A 10,288-nucleotide genomic window follows, 5' to 3' on the forward strand; every position below is an offset into this window, starting at 1 on the left:
ATCTTTAGAGATAGGAAACACTTATCTATAAATAACAATCTTGATCAAATGAACACTTAGGGAAATTGGCTTTACCATTAGCTCAGGCTAACTACTGACTAGCTCTTACACTTAAACTCAGCTCATTTCTGTGAATCTATGTGTTGCCACGTGTTCCATGGCTTTACCTGTGTGCCATTACATGCTGCTCCCTGGATGGTGGGCTGGTGTCTCCTGACTCAGCCTTCTTCTTCCCAGAATTCTTCTTGTCTGTTTATCCTGCCTATTCTTCCTCCTGCCTTGCTACTGGCCAATTAGTGTTTTGTTAAACCAGTGTACAAAAGCATTATTCCACAGCAACTACTCTCTATAGGTTCTGTGTTCAGGACAGACATGAAGTAAATATTCAGTTATTTTTCTGAGGGTAGGTAGAGAGTGACCTAAGCCAGGCTAGTTGTAAAACATTGTTGGCTTTAAGTTTAATAACAGTGGAAGCAATGGAATGTAATTTACTTGCTAAAACGTAAGTTCTAGACAGGAAAAGGAAAATATTTAATTTTAATGATGTGATTGCATCATTATGTACAATGGTATAGTCACTGTACTATATAAAACATTGCAATGGCATATTTTATGCAATTAGATTGTTCTAGGATTTCATCTTATTTTACAATACTGTTTCTAAGTGTATAAGGAAGTTGTGTCTTTGGAACTTAACTTTAAAGCTTTTTAAACACGCATTTGCTTTGTTTTATCTGTATGACTGTTTTGCCGGTATGTATACATGCGTACCATGCATGTGCCCGATGCCCTGGGAGGTCAAAAGAAGACATCTGGAACTGTAACAGAGGGTTGTGAGCCACCATGTGGGTGCTGGGAACCAAACCTGGGTCCTCTGCAAGGACAAGTGTTCATAACCACTGAGCCATCTCACCAGCTCCACTTAACTTTTTTTTTTCCTTTTTTTGAAACATAGTCTCATTTATGCCATTCTGGCCTTGAACTCATGACGTAGGTGAGACTACTTTGAACTTCTGGTTATCCCTTTTCCATGTGAGATTATAGACATGCCATTGCCTGCAGTTTCTGAGGTCCCAGGGATGGAACACCAGGGCTTCATGCATGCTAGGCAAGTACTCTATGGGCTGAGCTACCTCTCTTCCAAGAGCAAGTACTTACTGAACGATAATGCTGAGTGCAGGCAATACTAGAAGTGTCTTGTATATTCTTTTCCAGTGCAGTCCTCACACCACCTCAGGAGGTAGGTGGTATATATGCTGCCCGTATTTTACGGCGTACAGAATAGTTCACTGTATTCTTCAAAATCGTGTAACCAATGTAAGACAAAAGTGGAATCTGAACCCAGAATTTTAGAGTCTGGCCTTAAAGCTCACACATATTCTGTGGTCTAGAACTTTCCGTGATATTGTTAATGTTAAAAACAAAGTGACAGCTGCATATTGAACGTTTCCCAGGTCATTCCCTCAGTCTGGGTCACATTCTCGAACCTTTGTCGCTAAGATTCACTTCACGGTGTTCGGGATCAAAAGCACGTCACCTCTATGCAGATTAATTTCTCTGCTCTACCAAAGGCTCTTTTTGCATCAGGCTGAGGATGACAGAAATGAACGCAAGTGGCCCCAGGCCTAAAGAATCTAAGCCACCAAGTGGGATTAAAGGGAGCTAGGTTTTCCAGATTAATTTTTTTTTTTGTATACACAGAAAATAATTAAAACAAGTTTGTGGAAGATACACTCCTTTTAACACCAGAAAAGAAGGAGCTGTGTTGATGATGCATGGTTTAAGTGATAAGAAGTGGCAGGAAAGTCAGGAATCTGACTGCAGCTTGACAGTGCTGTAGACAGAATTATAAACCGAAACGATAAGCTCCTTTTGAGGGAGGGAGAGTGAAGTTAATAGGCGATCTGCTGTAATCTGTTGAGTTGGCATTCGTGGAATTATTTTTAGAGGAGGTTGGAGGATGTGTTGAAATGGGATATGGGGGGAAAGTGAAAACATAAGCAGCTTAATACAACGAAGGCTTCCTTGCTTTGCATCAGGGCAACGTTTCCTATCATGAAGAGCCTGTGTGAACCCGAAGGAAGCAATCATGATGTCATAAGGGGAGGGAGACACTCGGGGGCAGCATGAATTTTGCTCTGAAATGCGTTTTGTGTAATTCACACCAGTCAGAAACATTATTTATTTATTTATTTATTTATTTATTTATTTATTTATTTAGAATTACAGCTGCAGAGGCAGGGCTCATACACATTATCCTGCACCAGGAATTTTTCATTGTGCATTTGGGAGCATTTTACAGCCCCTAAGAGAACAATTTGTATGCTTTGCCTACGAGTGTCAACCCGGCAATGTGTAGGGCTATTTTTCTTCTTCAAGATGTGAGTTCAAAGGAAGATATTCATAAAAGAGTATTCATAACTTTGGTATCTAAAAAAAAATGTCACGAGCCTGTTATTGGAGCTTGAGGGCTGTGGCTGGAGGAGAAAAGACAGATCCTTACAATGGAGAAATGGTTTAGGCAGGAACCAGTTCCCAGAAGAACAAAGCAGACCATGTTTGTAGCCCTAGCTACGGCTCCTTAAACACTGTGTTTTGTGAAGCTTCTTTTGTTCACCAAAGAAACACATGGATTATGGTTCCTCAGGAAAAAAAATCATGTGAAAAGCTGAACATTTGCCCCATCTAGCCAGTCCAGCTGGAGATTACTTCAAAGGAGGTACGGCCAGGACTCTAGATTATTCCATGCTGTAAGAGCACTGAGTGAGGTGCTACTAAAGTTCACCATATTCTGCTCTGACAAATATAACATCTCAGTGTCTTTGGAAGATCTAAACCTGATGAATGAAGGCGTGGGGATCATGGAAGTAAAGAGAAGACGAGGTAGCTATTCACTTACCCAAAGCCAAGCTAATATGGGGCGTTCCTTAAATTTTCTATCCATGAAGGTATGGATATTCTTCAGAGGCACTCTTCCTGCCTACGTTAGCTTTCAAAGATGAATGTAAGAAAATCGAGGTTTCTCTCAGTTTCAGGGCTACTGTGCACGTAGCCTGAAACTCTAAAAGTAGTTTTGAAGTGGTTTGCCTTACTTCCGCCTTGAGTATTAATTCTCTGACACCCACACTTTTATCTTTTTCAGTCTTCAAAAAGCAAAATGACTGTTCTGCTGTAGGGGGGCAGAAGCCATGGTAGAAAGCCACCATCGCAGAGAGGAGTGATATTGGTTAACTAATTGAGTAGTAGGGTGGTAGCGGATACTCCTCAAGTCCTCTTACCCATGAAAATTGGCTCCAGAATCCTGGCAGTACATCCAACAGCCATAATTTACGACCGTTTTGAAGCACGCTGGATGAAAGGACTGCCTGTGTCGTGGCTGGATCTCTCAGCCTCAACTTGGTTTGCATGCTCACGCAAAGTGAAGTCATCGCATTATGCTCATATTTCAAAGGCAATGCATGGAACGCGGTCCAACCTCCCTCCGTCTCCAAATTTGCCAGTGGAGGGCTTAGACTCTTTGAGAATTAATACTAAGATCACACACTTGCCAAGAAGAGAAAGCAAAGTGGCTTAAAGCGAAACACTCAACATCACAAACGGCACAAAGGTAACAAAAGTTGAAAACCGATGAAGTATAAATAACACTACTTACAAATAGCCCTGGAAATGTTTCTATCTCTCACCCACTTAGCACTGTGGCTACAAAAGGCCCTTGGTGTGCATGGATTTAATATTTGTGGGTTTGGCTAAGCAAGACTGACATGTAGTGAATTATGTCGCTGGCGCGATCAATGTAGAGATGTGAATGAGGGGAGCTGACTCCTAGCCACCAATTTCACTGCTGTTCTGATGAGGCTTGCAGGAGCACTTGGGCCCATTTTCTTGTTAAAATGAATTCCACATCTATCCTCCAAGCTAACTGCTCTTGCTGGAGACTTAGTTAAGACAGTCTATAAAAATAATGGATGTATGCATTAGATATGAAACTCATTTTCATCTTTTATTGATAGAACTGTGTAGGGGGCCCCCAGGCAGTGGGATCGGGACCCGTCCCTAGTGCATGAACCAGCTTTTAAGAACCTAGTGCCTATGGCGAGACACTGTGTGCAGCCTTGGTGCAGGGAGGAGGAGCTTGAACCTGCCTCAACTGAATGTACCAGGCTCTGCTGACTCCCCATGGGAGACCTTGCCTTGGAGAAGGTAGGAATGGGGGGGGGGGTGGGTTCAGGGGGAAGGCTGGGGGGTGGAGGAGAGAGGACAGGGGAATCTGTGGTTGGTATATAAAATGAATATAAAATCTCTTAATAAAAAAATAAAAATAATAATAAAATGCTGATTGGCCAGTAGCCAGGCAGGAAGAATAGGTGGGATAAGCAGACAAGGAGAGTTCTGGGAAGAGGAAGGCTGAGTGGGGAGATGCCAACCTGACATCTAGGAAGCAGCGTGTAATGGCACACAGGTAAAGCCATGGAACACGTGACAACATATAGATTAACAGAAATGGACTGAGTTTAAATGTAAGAGCTAGTCAGTAGTTAGCCTGAGCTAATGGTGAGCAGTTTTAATTTTTTTAAAAAAAAGGAGAATTAAAGGTTCTAAAATCACTTTAAAATTTCAGATATTATTTCCCTGTCTAATTGGGCAAATTATTTAAGACAAAGGTAGTTAAGTATTTAGGATATCTCTTTTGAGAATGTTAGTGATCCATTTTAATTATGTTAGAGTTATGTCATGTCAAGTATTTATTGACACACTTTTTGATAGACTTATCCATGATGTTGATACTATTATCCTCATTTCATAAGGAAAGGAACACAGAAATTAGATTATTCACTGTTGGTGCTAAGATAGAATTCTAAGGACTTTAATTATCAATATATGGCGTAGCTACTTTCAGGCTGGGTTTCCAGTTTATTGATTTCCATCGTGAGATAGAACTACTTGGCTAGGGAACATTTGTGTGTGTGTGTGTGTGTGTGTGTATGTGTGTGTGTGTGTGTGTGTTGGAACACGAGGGTACTTGATTTCAGGACAATTTACACAACAAGAAAATTTTCAACCTTTATGCCCCCTGATGTCATCAGTGGGAAATGTTGACTAGTTTTCAATATCCTAATTTTAGATGTTTAAATATCAACATTTAGATATGAGCATTCAAGGTTCTTTTGATTCCAAGTGATGAAACCAAACCAAAACAACCTTTCAAAAAAAAAATAAATAAAACCAACCAACCAATTCTAATTTATCTGACCAAAATAGGAAGCTGCAGGCAAACAAGAGAAGCCGAACCTTTTTTCTTCTTATCCACCTGCTCTGCCCTTTGCTGAGTGTGCTCCAAGTTCTTCCCATAGGCAAGACAGATGCTAGCTAGTAGCCCAGGTTCATATTCCCATAACTTCAGTTTTAATGAGAGGAGAGTCTGTCCTCTGAACAACATTCCACAAAGTCTTAGGCTTGATCACTGTAGATTCAAATGAGTTCCAGGGCCTTTGGTGATCCAGTCTTGGATGGGGGATGAAACACACTGATTGAACTTGGGTACATCTCAGGAAGGAGCCTGTACCAAACTGCAATGATAAAGGTGGGAGAAGATATGGTTCCAAAGGTGTAGGGAAATGATGCTTTATAAACAAGAGCAAAATGTCCATCAGAGCAAGCAAGTTGGGTAACTCACTGCAGATCCTAAGGTATGGGGTACCATCTTGTCCTTCTCTTATCATACAAACAATGCGGTATTACAATGTGGTCTTTGAGAATAAGACCATACTTGATATTTCATCAAAGCTTATAAAACATGAGGTCAGAGTGTTAGAAGAACACCACAGGAGTTGTAGGGCACACTGGCTTAAACATTGCAAATATGGATTGGAGATTCCTAAATTCAGTTGCCTGCATTCATCATTCCGTTTCCTGGAGTGAAATGTGTTTGTTAAAGGAAAACAGAGTTGCATCAATGGGACTCTCATGTCTTCAAGATAATTATTTCCTTTCTCATTTCTCTTGAAAGAATTTGAAAAGCTTGAAAAGCTTCAAAAGGCAGAAGTTCTTAACCTGTGGGCCACTGACAAATCTCTATCTCCAAAAATATTTACCTTACAATTCTTAACACTAGCAAAATTACAGTTATGAAGTAGAAACAAAATTAATTTTATGGTTGGGGCTCACCATAACAAGAGGAACTGTATTAAAGGCTCACAGCATCAGGAAGGTTGTGTAGCAGGAATCTTAAAAGTTCTTATTAATAAAAACAAACCCAGGGCCAGGTATTGGGGTGAATGCTGAAAGATCAGAGAAGCAGAACAAGACACAACCACCTCACCTTGCCAATTCCTCAGCTGATTCTGTTTCCTCAGACTGGATGCCTCTCAGCTGAACTGTGCTGCTCAAAAGCCTAAAAGCTTAACCAGCCTAGTTCCTAGTGGCTGTTCTGTTCTCTGACCCCAGATAAGTTTATTAGGGTTCACAATATTTTGGGGAACACAATATCACCACAAGGTTGAGAACCACTGATCTAAGGGAAGAAGGTCAAACTTATTAACATTTCAATTTGACAGAAGATGGAGAAATCACACCATATCAGGAACCAAGAAAAATTTATGACCCTCAAGAGTGTACCCAGAAAGGTGAACTTCCCTGCCACAGTGATGGAGGAGATCTGGTTCATTGAGGTCAGGAAGACTGGAAAGCTGAAGACTGAGGTCAACTCGAGGGGGAAAGGCTTATAGACTATGAGTGTTTTAGTCCAGAAGTTCTGCTCAAAATCCTATTTCAGTCATTACTTTGCCTCTTAACCTCAAAAAACATCTACTTCTTATACCAGTCCTCAGATGTCCACAATTGTTATCAGGCCAATGTAAAGGGTGAGCTAGGTCATAAGTGTCTGTCAAGGTCATTGTCAGACCACTGCATGAACAGAGCATTGTTGAAATTGAAAGCTGGCCTTAGAAATCATCAACACCATAGCCAAGCACTGGACCGAGCTCCAAGAATCAAGTTGAAGAAAGAAAGGAGGGATTATGTGAGCAAGGGAGGTCAAGATCATGACAGGGAAACCCACAGAGACAGGTGAACTGAGCTTGTGGGAGCTCAGGGACTTTAGACCGACAGCTGGGGAGCCTGCATGGGACCGACCTAAGCCCTCTGCATGTGGGTGATAGTTGTGTAGCTTGGTTTATTTGTGGGGCTCCTAGCAGCGGGACCAGGATCTGACCCTGGTGCATGAGTTGGCTTTTTGGAACCTACTCCCTAAAGTGAGATGCCTTGCTCAGCCTTGATGCAGGGAGGCTTGGTCCTGCCTTAACTTGGTATGCCATGTTTTGTTGACTCCCATGGGAGGCCTTACCCTTTCTGAGGAGTGGGTTGGGGGGATAGGAAGGAGGTAGGGGGAGAGAATGGGATGTGAGGAGGAAGGGGAAACTGTGGTTGGTATGTAAAATAAATAAAAAATTTAATAAAAGAAACCCCTGAAATCATCAACACCATGAATTTTGTCTTCAGCTTTAGGCATTTTCATTTCACATTCTCAGTGACACAGTGTGCTCCAAGTTTGACCCAGCTGGACTCAAGAAGGATCTGGTTCCTTCAGAGGCTGCCTGGAGGGTCCAGGTGACACAACTCAGAAATGCAGGCCTTGTATAAAGCACTTAAAAGGATGAGCTATACAAAGAGACCAGGGCTTAGCTACTGACCTCTCCCCCATGGTCTCCTCTGAGAAGCGGTGTCTCTAGAAGAGACAGGTTTGGAGAGCCAGGTGTCATCGGATGCAAAGCTGGTCACCTTGGAGACATCCCTTGCATTGGCCTTCCTCTCTTTCCTACCCAGCTTCCTGCTCCCTTCATTTTTACTTCCCTGAAATTGCACCCCCTCTTACAAAACATTAGCCATAAGGGTTTTTCTTAAGCTCTGGTTTCTTGGAAACCCAAACCTGTGAGCCAGTTCCTTATTTTTAAAACTAAAATACAAGGACATCACTTCCTTCTTTTCCTTTCTTCCCCCAATCTCTCCCATGTCCCCCTTCATTCCCTTTCAAAGTAATGGGCCCTTCTCTTTGATTATTATATATATGTAGTAATTACATATGTAATGATATACATGTGTGTAAATAGATGCATACAACCCGCTGAGTCCATTTTTATTGCTCGTGTGTCTATAATTTCAGGGCTGACCACTTTGTACTGGATAACCGACTAGGGGACTCATCCCTGGGAGAGGTTAACTCTTGCTCTGTCAGCAGTCACTAGCAGTTCTGTAGTTCTTTGTCTAGGGGTGGGAGCCTGTGAGATTCTCCCTTTCTTTGTTAGCATGTCTATAGATATTGCCATTGTTTAGGTCTCATTTAAGGAGCCGTGTTATTGAGGTATCATGGTTATATTTTCCTTGTCATTTCTAGGAGATAAGAGCTCACAGCAGACTTCCTGGTCTTCTAGCTCTTATAAACATTCTACCACCCCACTTGCACATTCTGTGAGTGGGGGTAGAGCCTTAGGTCTAGGAGTTGTGTTGTAGATGTCCCTACAGGCCATCTTTTTTTTTTTGCTTTATGACTAGTTGTGGTTTTCTCTAGTGATTTCTGTTTTGCTGTAAGGAGTAACTTCTTTGATGGGAGTGAGTTACACTTACCTGTGGGTAGAAGGTTAAATTTTAGAATGCACTTAGGAGTAATGCTGGCCTACTAAAGTGGTAGTTGTAGATCCTCCTCTAAGATACATGCAGTTGGAAAACTTTCTAATATCTGGAATGATTTCCCTACCATTGAGTGTGTCTTAGGTCCAATTAGATAGCTGTTGGTTACCACCAAGCTATGAGTGCCACTGTTGCACTTTTAGGGATAACTTGCTATGCTGGTCATTGTTGTGATTTCAGTGTTGTGCTGTTATGCCACAGCTGGATAGGACTATTGCCTCCCACCCTGGGCAGCTTACACAGCATGTTCTGGTCTATGAAAGCTAGAACACGGAAAGGAGGCTTTCAGGATAAATCCAGCTTGAATCTTCAGAGTCCTAGGTCTAAAGTGCATTGTGTCTTCAACAAAAGGGCCCTTTCTTTAACCTCTGAGAAGCAACTAAGGCTAACAGCAATAGTCTATATTGTTTTGGGAGTCACTTGGGCTACCCTAATCAATAATTGAAATGGAGGTTTCTCATGCCAAGTGAGTCCCTTCTTGTTCTTTTAAAAATAACACTTGTGGATGTTATCTCTTTGCTAATTTGCATGGTATTTCTTTTTTCTTTTTCTTTTCTTTTCTTTCTTTCTTCTCTCTCTCTCTTTTTTTTTTTTTTTTTTTTTTTTTTTTTTTTTTTTTTTTTTTTTTTTTTGGTTTTTCGAGACAGGGTTTCTCCGTGTAGTTTTAGTGCCTGTCCTGGATCTTGCTCTGTAGACCAGGCTGGTCTTGAACTCACTGAGATCCACCTGGCTCTGCCTCCCAAGTGCTGGGATTAAAGGCATGAGCCACCACCACTCGGCGTATAGTATTTCTTTCTCCTCTAGAATGTAAGCTCACAAGAAGAGCAGGGACTTTGTTGAATTGCCTTCTGAAGCCTTGGTGAGCAGCTCAGCACTTGGCACATAATAGATACTTATTAAATACTTGTTGGATGAATTTTACATGTGAGGAAATGTGTCTTTCCCAATCCTGGACCTTTAACCAGGACGATCCACTTGTAAGTGACACACTAATCTTTGGTCTTATTAGTGTCAATCATCCTGGCATGTCTTGCTTTTGATCTGCCCTTGATCTTGTTTTCTTTCTCTGCATCTGTCACCTGCAGCAAGAGCATCCTCCCAGCGGGACTTGTGGACACTCTGCCCTCCTTCATCTGCACTCCATGCAACAATCAGAGACAACTTTCAAAGTCACCAATGCCATAGAGCCTCATCACTGTTCTGCTTGGCATTCCTGATGCCACTGAACGGCACTAAGAATTAATAGGGATTTTGTAATATAGTTTCACTCAAAAATCACTTTCTCCCATCCTCCATCCGTTATAGCTCCACACGCTTCTTTGCTGTTCTTGAACTTGCTCAGCTCTGACCTGATGCAGTGAGGTTTATGGACATTGTTGTCCTGTATACACAATTATCCTTCACTCCCAACTCAGTTTCTTTGTCTTTTCACAGAAGTCTTCTTTCATATGTCCTTATGCATATATATCATGCATATATATGCATCTCTTGACATTTAGGCCATTTCCTTTCTTACATTTATTTCAAATTGTCCTCACTTTTTGGGGAAATCTTTCTCAAGAATCATCATATTATAAAAGCAAGGAGGACAGGTCATTTTTATATT

This window comes from Peromyscus maniculatus, chromosome 22 (genome assembly GCF_049852395.1).
Source record: "Peromyscus maniculatus bairdii isolate BWxNUB_F1_BW_parent chromosome 22, HU_Pman_BW_mat_3.1, whole genome shotgun sequence".
In the NCBI taxonomy this organism is placed as follows: Eukaryota; Metazoa; Chordata; class Mammalia; order Rodentia; family Cricetidae; genus Peromyscus; species Peromyscus maniculatus.